Raw genomic sequence first — 12,815 nt, 5'->3', positions numbered from 1 at the left:
GGTGCCTGGCCAGCCTGGATGAGGGGATGATGGCTGTTTGCAGCTGGTCATACCCCCTTCAGGGTGGGGGTCCCCACATGGAGGTTTGGCCAGTCTGGGTGAGGGGCTGTGGGCTATTTTCAGGCTGGCCAAGTCCCCCGGTGACGGAAGCTCCCAGCTTCTCCTTTATTTCTTTTTTCTTTTTATTCTGGGGTTTATTTACCTTCTATAATTGAAACTTTGTAGCCTGGAGAGGAGCTCAGAGCTGGTCAGGGCAGGCAGGGGGGAAGCTTGGCTTCCTCCATCATTGGGGCAACGAAGCCTCCTGTTTGCTCCAGCTCCATGGTTGCCGGCCGCCATCTTGGTTGGGTTAATTTGCATATAGTTGCTCTGATTGGCTGGTAGGCGTGGCTTAAGGCATAGTGAAGGTACAGTCAATTTGCATGTTTGTCTTTTATTAGTGTAAATTGGTTCCATTTTAGTTTCTATAATAATTTCTAGAAGTTTAAGTTAGAATAAGATAAGATCAGAGTAGATTTTTGTATTTGATTTCTAGTCAGTTTCTATAGTTTTTAAAGAACATTAATATAATTAATTTAGACCATTAATTTAAATTTACATTTAATATGGTAAATGTTATTTTTGAAGTTCTGCATGTTGCCTTGCCACTTAAATCTACTTACCCTAACCATCTGTCTCCACTGAGCACTTCGTGTCTCACTATACCTCTTCTCTCTCTTTACTTTCCTCCTCTTTCTTTTTCTCTCAAGCGTTTAAAAAGCTGTCTGACCACTGAACTTGAGTGGCCACCCATTCCTCCAAAGGGAGGAACAGGCTTGGGAACTATTGTTTTCCCTCTCTGTATTAGCCATATCAGTGACTCCTAGGACATTTCAGTGCTGGGGGTTATCGCTCCAAGTCCTTCTAATTGAATTTTCCTCATTTTGCCTGAGTTCATCTCCAGTCATTGGCTCCTTGGTTGGCAACCTCAGCCAAACTTGCAAGTCATCCTCCTTTCCTTCTGGACCAAGGAAACTTGCTTCAGCATGTTTGGTTTTCAAGGCAGATGGGTAGTACTTAATTGTTCATCCTATCTGGTCTCAAGGTGAAAGACATACCACATACCCTAGACGAAGGAGAGGTTTCCCCCATTATTTTATTTTTCTTCCCACTATTGGCATATCACTTCCTGGAGTATGTGCATTCACACTTCCAAATAAGGACAGGTACCTTCTGTTGAATTCGTTTATATCAGAGGAAGCCTGTAGGCTGCTATTTTTAGTAATTACTCTAACTATGAAAAAATTTTCTTTCAGGGAAATGTAGTAAACAAAATGATTATTGTAAGTGCCTCATAGTCATCCTCAAACAGACCATTCTCCTTCACCCTATCTTTATATGATAGCCAAAGCCTTCGGTATCAGAGAGAAAATCCTTTAGTCTTATTTTGGCTAACTTATACCTGTTATTACCTGATCTGGAGTTAACACTGATGCTTTAGGGCTTTTAGAATATTAATGAGTCTCTTGGGAGAGCTTTACAGCTTGGGGTTAAAGTCATCTGAAGGATTAAAAAAGATGATCTTCTATTTCGAGTTCTCGGTTGAGTCACCACTATCTGACATCAAGATGTCCAGCCCTGTGTGTGTATATAATACACTCAGTCTCAAAGTACAGACTTTCTTGGAGTTCTGACCTTCATTCTTCCTAACTGAACCTTTCACCATGGGGGTCTGAGCTAGTGTTAAACATGGGTCATGCCTATAGGAACTTTAACTCTAACCAGAATTCAACAAAAATGGTAAAGATACACATTAAATCAAGGAGAGGATAAATACCTACAGTGCTTAGGTAAGAGGACATTATGGGGAGTTGCTTGGGGTCTGCATTTCTCACTGCTCTGCCCTTTGTGCAGAGGAGCTGACCTTCTGTTTTTTCCTGGAGTAGGCCATGACCCCTCCTGCTGCAGGGTCTTTGTGCTAAGTGTTTACCCTCTCAGAATCCTCTTGTCAGCATCCACTCACTCCAACTACCACCACCCAACATATACCCACCCCCACACCACAGAGTTAACCTTGTTTAACCTTTGGGCCAAGGAAAGCCATCACTGACCTTGAGCAGAGGTCAGGCTCTTCACATACTTAGAACAAAAGTGCTTTGCCTTCTTAGCACTTACTTCAGTGTATAATTATATAAAATGCACATTAGATATAATTTGAAAATTTTCACCCCCTAAAATCACGCTATAAAAAAGAGGGACTTGTTTTTATATTCCAGTCATTCTGAGGTCTCTCACATTAAAGGCCATTTTCTCAAGTACTTCATTTTGAACAACAAAGTACCATTTCAAGAAAACAGCCTAAGATGATCTCTAATAATGCTTATTTATGTTCTTAAGATGGTCACCATGACAATAAAAAAGGAGATAAAGATATTGAAAGCAGATTAGTAATTATTCCTGAGGTATGACTTCATTGCAAATGTTGGAACTGAACAATTTTAGAAAGCCACACTTTACAGACTACCGTGGATTCAAATAAGCCCTTTTTAAAGAGCCCTGGTAAAAGCAACCGAGTAAGCAATTACATGGAGAGATCCCTGCCAGAGAAGAGAATGCCTGCGTGGGGATCCAATGTGCAGCGTCAGCAGCTTTCCAAGATGTGCACTACAAACAACAGCCAGAGGACTGATGACATACTTGCGTGAAATAAGTACAGAGTGGATCCAGTGAGCAAGGCGCTGATGTTAGAGCTGCATATCGAAAGCTTTAGCAAAATTATTTCATGAAATACGAGAATGTTAATCAGGATGAGAAGCATCTTTTTTACTCTTTATAAATGTGAAAAAAAACCCACCCATTTCTTTTTTCCTCTTTGGGAATTCAGTGGTTCACATTTATACAATAATGCTTATGAGGCCTTCGTTTACAACTGGGAGAGTCCAACTTGGAAAAAGCCATTCCTATTAGAGTTAGACCTCACAATGAAAAATATTAGGAGAACGACTACACTCTGAGCAGTTAAAGTCACTATTATTCCAGTTAATCCTACAATCTTAAGAATTTCCTGTTATCTCCATTTAACAATTAGGGGGAAGTGAAGCTTGTCAAGCTTAACAGCCAACCATTACCACTGTTCAGATACTGTTATAAGAGCCTTACATACACTATCTCATTCAATTCCCAAGATAACTTTATGACTATTGTTATCATCGCTATTTTACATATTAGGAAACAGAGGCAACAACTAGAAAGTATGAGGGCCAGGATTCGAGTCCAGGCTGCCTGCCCCAGAATCCCCCTAGATAACCACCTATCACACATCGTGAAGTCGGGAGGGGGCAGTGGGAACTGGGAAAATGGATTTATTCTGGGTGTGAAGTATGTGCTATGAAGTGAGGTCATTTTTCTTTCTCTTTCATTGCCTTCCCAGTTGTCTTTCCCTTGCACCCCACAGTAAACTGGTCGCTGTTTTAGTAGTTTCCTTGTTCATTTTCTTAACATCTATTCTCTTCATTGGATCTTTAAAGGAAACATTTAACTGCTGCAATTGGTATACATAACATGGTTGCATAATAGGAAGGAAACAAGCCAGGACTAGAGACTACATTTCTAAAGAAGGATTTGAAAGCAGGCTAAGAGTTATTTCACAGAGTGGTCACGAAACTCGAGTCTCTCCATACCCTTTCATTGCTATGACGACAGGCTGCTCCTGCTACATGTAGCCAGAAAAAGCAGCTGACATTTCAATGATAGGAACATAGGGGGAGAGGTTTACAAAAACAAAAACCAAACCCTCTGGTTTGAATTTCAGTTAGAGAGGAAAACTACCGCCCTAGAGCAAGTCAAAACCCCTATTATTGCCTTTAGAAAAGATAAGAAAGGAGAAATGCTGGGGGCCGTCTCCCCTGTCCAAGCAGGCCAATAAAAGAGAATTAACTGCAAAGCACCATTTCTTCTCACTCTCCCTAATGGCAATCCGAAACAGAAAACTCTCTTTGGTTTCATTTGACTTGGCCATTAAGAATCAGCTAATTGATGAAGCATAAAGACTCACAGTTATACATGCTTCATGTTGAGGCCCCCAGGGGAATACAGTAGTGTCAGATTTTTTTTTTTTCATTTCTTTGGGTAAAAAAAAAAAGATGATTCATTTAAAGAACATTTCTTTGTTGGTCCCCAGTTTTACTACCAGAAAAATCATTCCAAGTGCATAACCAAACACTGTGTGTTCAGTACTCTGTCAGGAGCTATATTTAGCATTAAAAAAATTCATTTAATTCCTACAAAAACCCAAGTGGTGGGTTGTATTATCACTATTTGCTTCGTAAATGGGCAAGCTGAGTGTTGGAGGTGTGATGTGACTGCCAAGCTCCCATCACAACCTGTAAGGGGCAGAGCCAGGATTCAAATCCAAGAGTGTTAGACTCGGAACCCATGCTCTATCCATGCCCTGTGCTGACTCTGAGGCAGAGGCTTGGCACTGACATTTTATTACACAGCAAAGCTTGTACGTCTAAGGAAGAAACCGCGAGGGAAAACCTGGTGCTAATTCCCTTTCCACAGGGTTCCAATCAGGACATGTAGGTAGGCTAGTGCTTTAATATTAGCTATGATCAATGGATCACTTCATATGTACCAGGAGTAGCTGTTTTCTTCACTAAATTATTACAACGTGTTTCTAATGTTATGATCTCCACTTCCACAAATGAGGGAACTGAGGCGCAAAGAGTCCTTTGTCCAGAGCCTGGTAAAGCCCAGATGTGAACCAGGTCGGGATGCTCCCAGAGTCTTATTCACTTTATTATACCTCCTACCCACAGTCGCTCTGTTCTCCAGAATTCTACCAATATATATATTCAATCAATATATATATTGATTTCAGAGAGGAAAGGAGAGAGAAAGAGAGATAGAAACATCAATAACATCAATGATGAGAGGGAATCATTGATTGGCTGCCTCCTGCATGCCTCCTACTGGGGATCAATCCCGTAACCCGGGCCTGTGCCCTTGACTGGAATCAAACCCGGGACCCTTCCATCTGCAGGCCGATGCTCTATCTACTGAGCCAAACCACCTAGGGCTGTCTACCTTTCGATGACCAGGACAAAGACCAGGCTAGCCCAGGTGGACCAGCATTGCAGACTCAGCTTTTGGGGGAAGATGCCTTGTGGGCCCTGCATGAATGAGACTCTGGCCTAGCTGGGCATCTCTTGGGCAGCTAGGTCTACTGGGGAAATTCTCCTGGATCTATGGGGTCCCCTTCTCCTTCGCTAAGGGTTGATGCAGAATGATATGTGAGGTTAAAGGGCACCTGAAGTCTTTTAACAACAGTTTTTTATGTTCTTGGTGAAAAAAGATTACCAACATGTTCAGAACATTGTGCTAACCTTCACTAAAATAGCAGTGTTGGCATAGTCTTACAAATCAACTAAATAAAAATAACACCCAGGCAAGAGGACAAGAAAATGAATAGTTTTTTGGAGTCATCCAGATACATCACTATTTATTTTATTTTTGTCATTTCTATTTATTATTTTTACTTAGTTGATAACTGAAACTGCTCACGAGAAACTATTGGGGATTATATCCCAAAGGACCTGGAAAGGAAATCCAACACTCTAATTGCTAAATGGCGGTACAGAAAGTTCCTGAAAGAAAAAAGGCAGATTTATTAATAACATGTACATATTCTTTTCCAAAATGTGGAAAGCAGCATTAGCTGATTGGATGATAAGTAGATGAAACCCATGGCTTGGCTTTGCTAGATCTTGTCGAATGAAGAGAAATATGTACTTAAATCTTCCCAAGATGGGCGTCCCCCCTTTTTTTTAATAGTCCTCGTTAACAATGTTCATAACCATCAAGGTTTAGCGGTGAACTGAAAAAGCTGGTATCCATGAAAAAGGTGCAATTAAAAAAAAAAGATTTCTGCTGCGTTGGACCAAGGGAACATCTCTATTCAGTGTACTTCGGCCCTGGGCCAGAGGAGAGCTCGGCTACAAGGCCAAGGTGACATATTTAACCTCTTTGCAGATTAAAGGCTGTACGAGAGAGATACTCTTTCTGCAGTACCTCTTGGTTATAGTATCAACAGTATCGATCGGCAGCTGAGAGCATGGTTTCCTCCTGCAGGGTGACCTCTAATACCGGGAGGAATGAATGAGCATGACTTGCATTTTAATTTTTATTTTAGAAGATAGAGCAAGAAATGATAGTGCCTTACAATATAAGAGCTGTCATAACCCCTTTAGCTCTTTGAGTCCCCTCCCTTTTTCCCCCCTCTTAAATAAGACATCAATGGGAATTAGAGAAATTTTATGTTATGCGTGTGAACATCTTAAAAATGAGAGAAGGAAACAAGAGACAATTTGTCATAAAACTGTAAGAGTGAATCAGGAAAGGAAAAATAGTCACAATAACTAAAAAATAATCAAGGATGAATACAGTATTAGGGATTTGTCTACCTTTTGGAAAAGCAAAATGTTCCATTTCTACATTGCTGTTAAGTACAGACTGGGGCAATGGTGGTGATGAATAACTTCACATGACTTAGATATGGAAAATGCACAAATTGCTTTGATTTGAAAGTTTTTGAAAAGACTTTCATTATGATTTATTTAGTATAATTAGTAAAGTATTTCTACAAAACACAGCTCAGGGTTCAGACTTAACCAAGATCTGAATGAAATTCTAGCTGACAATAATTCTACATTTGTATTCTTGCTCTATACTAAAACCATCATTTATTAGTACTTGCTATTTAATCTTAGAGAAGAAAAGGAAACACGAATACAAGAGTTAAAATTCCCTATTAAGTAGCTTTTCTATAAATTATACAAAAGTTTAAAAAAAATAAATGAATGGTTTTGTATTAGGCAAAAACCTTAGATGTTTTTAACAGATCATGCAAATCAATTAAGCACATGCAATTAGATGATTGAGTAAACTTGTTAAAATTTACCTTCAGGTAGGCGGCTGGACCCAGAGCCTTAGCAGAAAATGGAAGTTGAATCCCCTCTTTGCACACAGCCAGTGAATGAAAGTTTGACAAATTCCCAATACTCTTTAAATCTCTTCCCTCCTTAGCTTTGCTTCTTTGCACAGAAACACATTTGAGCCTATTGGAGTTGAAATTCTGCTGTTCTGTCAACTAGTCAGGGTCTGAGGTGACGGACCGGTTAGGAGGTGGCACCGGGTGTAGTTCAGACTGTCATCGCTTTTGTTGCAGATTCCTGCAGCTCTCTGGCAGGCCGGCCTCTCGCGAGGGAGCGATGCGCTTTATGAGCGGTGCAGACCAACAGGGAGAGAGTTAACAGTCTTCCCCTCAAGCTCTTGTTCTCAGAAGTGCATAACTTGGCCAGAATATAAGCGCTTGGCTCTTTATGCAGTTTTCTTCCTCCAAACAACTCTAAAAGGTTTTATAAGCAGGATCCCTTTTTAGGGGATTTTTATTTTAAGACTTTGAAAAGAAACTCCATGCTGTTCTTTCTTCCTAAAGGAAATTAGGGGTGGGGGTTAAGAAAGGAGAGAAGAATTGTAGCAGATGCATTTCCACATTGCTTAATTGGAAATTATTCTCAGGGAAACAGTCTGAATTTTAATAATAGCAGGGTACTTGAGATACTTTAACCTTTCTGTAAATGACCTTCAGAATTTATGTAGGTACAGAGCACTACTCCTTCATATTACAGATCCCTTGTATGCTGATTCACAAATGTTGCAGGTCATTAACTATTCTTCCCCCAACACAACTCCTTACTGAAACCCCTTGTATAATGATTGGTTTATAAGAAGGATTTTCCCCATAAGTAGGCATGCATTTAGTTTTGATTTGACATTCTTGTTTTTTATATATGAGTCTGATCTCCTCTACTGCTACTTCTACATTTATTGCACATTTATAATGCTCCAGACATTGTGCTAACATTTTTGTTATTGTTAATCTTCACCGGAGGATATTTCCCATTGATTTTTAGTAAGAATGGAATGAAAGAGGAGAGACAGAGAGAAACATTGGTGTGAGAGAGACACATTGATTGGTTGTCTCAGGCACATACCCAACCAGGGCCAGGGATGGAGCCTGCAACTGAGGTATGTGCCCTTGAATGAAATTGAACCCGGGACCCTTTGGTCTGTGGGCCAACACTCTATCCACTGAGCCAAACCGACTAGGGCTGTGCTAACATTTTTTTAAAAAAATATTTTTATTGAGTTCAGAGAGGAAGGGAGAGGGAGAGAGAATTAGAAACATCAATGATGAGAGAAAATCATTGATTGACTGCCTCTTGCATGCCCCCTACTGGGGATTGAGCCCTAAAGCCGGGCATATGTCCTTGACCAGAATCAAACCTGGGACTTGGCTGGGGCTGCTAACATTTTTTTAATGCATTATTTTAGTTGGTCCTCACAATCTATATGAGGTGAGTATTAGTATGTTCCCACTTGAGGGAAGTGTGTATAGTGGTAAAGTATGCATGCTTTGAGGCCACGCATCCTGGGTTTGCATCCTGGGTCATACACTTCTAATTGTATGACCTCAGAAAAGGTATATAACCTTCCTAAGCTTCAGCAGCCATATCTATAGCATGGGGCTGTGTTGTGTTATTCAACCTCCAGGCTGTAATACCTCCTGAGTGAGCTATGAGCTAGTTGAGGGTAGAAATGTGCCCCCTCTCTATTCTCCATGTGCCTAGCACAGTGCTTTGCATACTGTAAGTGCTTCATCAACGTGGGGCGAATGGTTGTAATGTAATTTCATTTAGATTTTCTACATTTATGCCCAATTCAGGCCAAAAGCAAACCAACAACAAAAATAGCTAAAAACGCACCTCTAGTTCTAGGTAAATCTGCCTTCAACAATTGCCTCCAAGCGCTTTAGAAACCTTTGCCCTGTTTAGTTTTCAGAACACCACAAGAGAAAGGTAACAAGAATTATCTCTCTTTTGCAGTTGGGGAAATTTGGGAGCAGAGGAAACTGGGCAATTTGCCCAGGAACTGAAAACAAGTCATGGCGCAGCTGGGAAGAGCCTCACGCCTCTAGAATCAGGATGACTTGTTTCAAGCTGCCTTTCCAGGCACAGGATGAAATGACGTGACGTCCTTTTGCCTCAGACAATGGGATGTTTTTCCTCAGCCAAGGTCTGGGGTGTGTACAGTCTCCTTGGAGAACAGATCAAAGGGGTAGGCTGTATTTGACTTAGTTTCTCTGCCTCCGTGCACATCTGGGTCTGAGAAGTGCGGGAGACACAGACACCATTTCCCCAACACTCCTGAGGGCCACTGGTGTGGCGAGACTATTGCAGGGTATGCAGGACAAGTATTTTTCAAGATTTTGCCCAGTTTAGCTAAGGGAAATTTTTCTTGGACCTACAATGTCAACTCCTTATTCTAATACCATTCCCCACTTATTTGAGATAATTCTACGAGATTTATTTTAGGTAATTTATTTTAGGTCAATGAGAATATAGAGAAAGTTTTAGCAGGAGGGCAATGGAAAAAAAGATTTGACTGACAAACATATTTTTTCTAATACAAAAATTGGTATTTTATGCTTCTATGAAGTGATTGAAATGAAATTTCTTATAGAAATTTATGTTAACATAAAAAATAATTTGGTTAGAGAAAACTGCATTTATCTCTTACTAGTAAATGTAAATATGTCCCTAGGGGGTTCATTTGTAGATGGCAAAGCTTGAGAATTTCAACTCTGTTATACTGAATGTTTTCTCTAGGTCTTATTAACTTACAACACTGTATTTCTTTTTTTCACTGTATTGCTTATAAATAGAAAATATAAAAATTTTTTAAATCCTAACCCCAGGATATGTTTTCCATCATTTATAGAGAGAGAAGGAGAAAGAAGAGAGAGAGAGAGAAACACAGATGTGAGAGAAGCAGTGATCATAATCAAACCCACAACCTTTTGTTGTATGGGACGATGCTCCAACCAACTGAGCCACTTGGCAAGGGCACAACAATTTTGAAACAATAAAAGGACCTTGAATCCACAATGTCTTTTAAGTATGGTTTTATTTTGGGAATGTTCATGGGCAAATATCCAAACTCTCATTGTTTCTTGCAGCTGTCCTTTATAAAATACAGCTCATGAAGCTGAGGACAGTAAACCTACAACAATACCTATTTAACAAATAAAGTTGTAGCTCAGATTTAGAAGCTTATCCAGTGTCTAAATGTGATGGGAGAACATTGACTAATAAAGAACTTGTCACGTTACTGCGTGTGAACTGACCTATATAACATCAGTATTGAGGAGAAGGGTTTAATAAAGTCAACAAGAAAGCTTACATATTTTTTAACCTCCTAGTGCTATGAGTCCCTTTGAGAGCTTGTTGAAAGCTGTGGCCAAGCTCCCAAAGCCTGGCTATGAACTCCTGCACTCAGGGCTTCCATGAAGTTAAGATCTTCTGATTCAAGTGAAGGACTAGAGAACCCAAGAGTCAATCCTCAAGCACTGAATGAGGCTTTTTGTTATCCGTAGCACAAGTTTCTGGGTGACATGAGGGAATATCATTATTCCTGCCTATTAAGGGTGTAAGAGACAAGGCATTTACTCCTTGTCAGAGGAGGCATGGCTCCCTGGGAGTAGTGGAAATTCCCAGGAGGTAGTGAGTATAGATGAAGGAAAGTTCCAATGAAAATAGTGTTGATAATTACCTTGGCCTGGAGCCGGCATGTAGGACCCTCCTTGCTTACACTATGTACTAGTTTTCTGGGGATACCATAACAAAATACTGCACAGTGGGCGGCTCACATAACATAAATGATTTTCTCACAGTTCTAGAGGCTAGAAGTCCAAGATCAAGATGCTAACTGGGTTGGTTTCTCCCCAGACTTCTTTCCTCTGCTTGCAGGTGGCTGTCTTCTCACACGGCCTTTTCTCTGTGCTCATGCATCCCTGGTGTCTCTTCCTCTTATTATAAGAACACAAGTCCTATTAGGTTAGAGCTCCAACTTACGACCTAATGTAATCTTAATTAACTCTTTAAAGACTCTATCTCCAAATTCAGCAACATTGGGGGGTTAAGGTTTCAACATATAGGATTTTGGGATGGTGGTGGGGGACACACAATTGAGTTCATAACACCTATAGGAAGGACCCTCCGCCTTGCTTACACCATGGGCTAGTTTGCTAGGGCTACTATAACAAAATACCACTCGCTGGTAACTTAGATAACAGAATTTTTCACATGGTCTTTATTCTGTGTGTGCCTGTAGCCTAAGCTCTTCTAAGGACATCAGTCCTATTTGTCGACCTAATTTAAAGGTCCTATCTCCAAATATGGTCAATTTCTGAGATACTGGGGATTAGGACTTTAAGATATGAATTTTGGGGGAACACAATTCAGTCCATAACTGAATCATTCTTCCTTTTCCTTGAAGAATAACACACGTTTGTAGCCATAATAAATTTTGGAAGTCTGACAGCCTTTATTTCATTCTGTCCCTCTTCCTGCTGGTATAACATTCTCAAGAAATTGTTGGTCTCCTGTGCACTCTATACGGGTCCAAACCATCAGAAAAGAGGGTTCTTTCTAGATAAGTCCATCTGTATTTCTGGCTTCTGCTGAGAAGGTTGCCCAGATCCATGGGTCACATTCACAAGCCTTGGTAGCAGAAAGTTGTCCAGCTATACCCTTGATGTTCTTTCGCTATCTGAAGGCTGAGAATTTTCAAAAGCATTAAGTTCTGGTTCATTTTTGCTAAGTAGCTTCTTCCTCCACTTATCTCTTCCCTCTCACGTTTTACTATAAACAGCAAGGAAAAACAGGCTCTGCCTCCCATATGTTGGCAATCTCCTTAGCTCAATGTTCAGGTTCATCACTTACAGGTTTTGCTTTCCACCCAACAGTAGAAGATAATTAAGCAAAGTCCCTGCTGACTTATAACAAGGGTTGCCTTTTCTCTAGTGTCCAGTAACACGTTCATCATTCCCTCTGAGACCTCACCAGTATTACCTTTAACATTTGTATATCTACCAACATTTTGTTCATGATAATATATGCATTCTCTAAGATAGAAGATTTCTCTGTGGTTCTCAATTCTTTTGTTACAGTTAAGCCCCTCTTGTACTGGGGAAATGGAACCAACTGTAGTCGAGGGTAGCCTAGAGTACGGGGCAAGTTTATATTAGTAGTTGGGGCAACGGGGCAAGTTGATATTAGTAGCTAGAGCAACTGGGCAAGTTGATTAATGAATACCTTGGTAACAGGGCAGTGTTGATTAATGTATCCCAGGTAACTTTGTGTGTGTTTAGCCAACCGTTGTATGTTTTTTGGGAATAAAAGGCTGGCCTGGAACCAGGGTCGGGGCTGTTGTAGGAGAACTCGCCTACGGCAGCCGCTGGCCAGCTTTCAATCAATCCTCACTTGCTGCTTAAGACCTAATTGGAGTTGGTGGTCTTACTCTCGCGAACATTGGTCTATAACACTTTCTAAGCCCTCACCAGAATCTCCTTTAATGTTCACATTTCTATCAACAACCTCTTTAAGGAAATCTAGACTTTTTCTATCATATGCCTCAAAATTCTTCCAACCACTACCCATTATCTAATTCCAAAGTCACTTCCACATTTTTGGGAATTTGGTATAGCAGTGCCATTTATCAGTACAAAAACTTCTATTAGTTCCTAACAGTTGCCAGAACAAATAACCAAAAGTTGAATGGCTTAAAACAATAGGAATTTATTTTTTTTTCAAAGTGCTAGGGGCTAGGAATCTGAAATTCAGCAGGCACAGGCTCCTTAAGAATGCTTTAGGGAATAATCCTTCCTTACCTCTTCCTGGCTTCTGGTGGCTTCCAACAATCTCCGGCATTCC

General features: G+C 40.5%; 1 protein-coding gene across 2 annotated transcripts in view; it reads right to left on the bottom strand.

The window, feature by feature from the left end:
- SPARCL1 (SPARC like 1) overlaps positions 1-12,815 on the bottom strand; it is a 58,540-nt gene that overhangs the window by 44,055 nt on the left and 1,670 nt on the right. The window contains exon 1 of one of the 2 annotated variants that reach the window (XM_006760050.2): positions 6,941-7,306. The exons of the other annotated variant lie outside the window; for it this stretch is intronic. The gene's annotated coding sequence lies outside the window, so the exon portion shown is untranslated. Of the gene's footprint in view, positions 1-6,940; positions 7,307-12,815 lie in introns of those variants that run through there. 2 annotated transcript variants of the gene reach the window in all.

The sequence above is a fragment of the Myotis davidii genome, unplaced genomic scaffold (assembly GCF_000327345.1).
Source record: "Myotis davidii unplaced genomic scaffold, ASM32734v1 scaffold356, whole genome shotgun sequence".
Taxonomy (NCBI): Eukaryota; Metazoa; Chordata; class Mammalia; order Chiroptera; family Vespertilionidae; genus Myotis; species Myotis davidii.
This window is presented reverse-complemented; position numbering and strand designations above follow the sequence as displayed.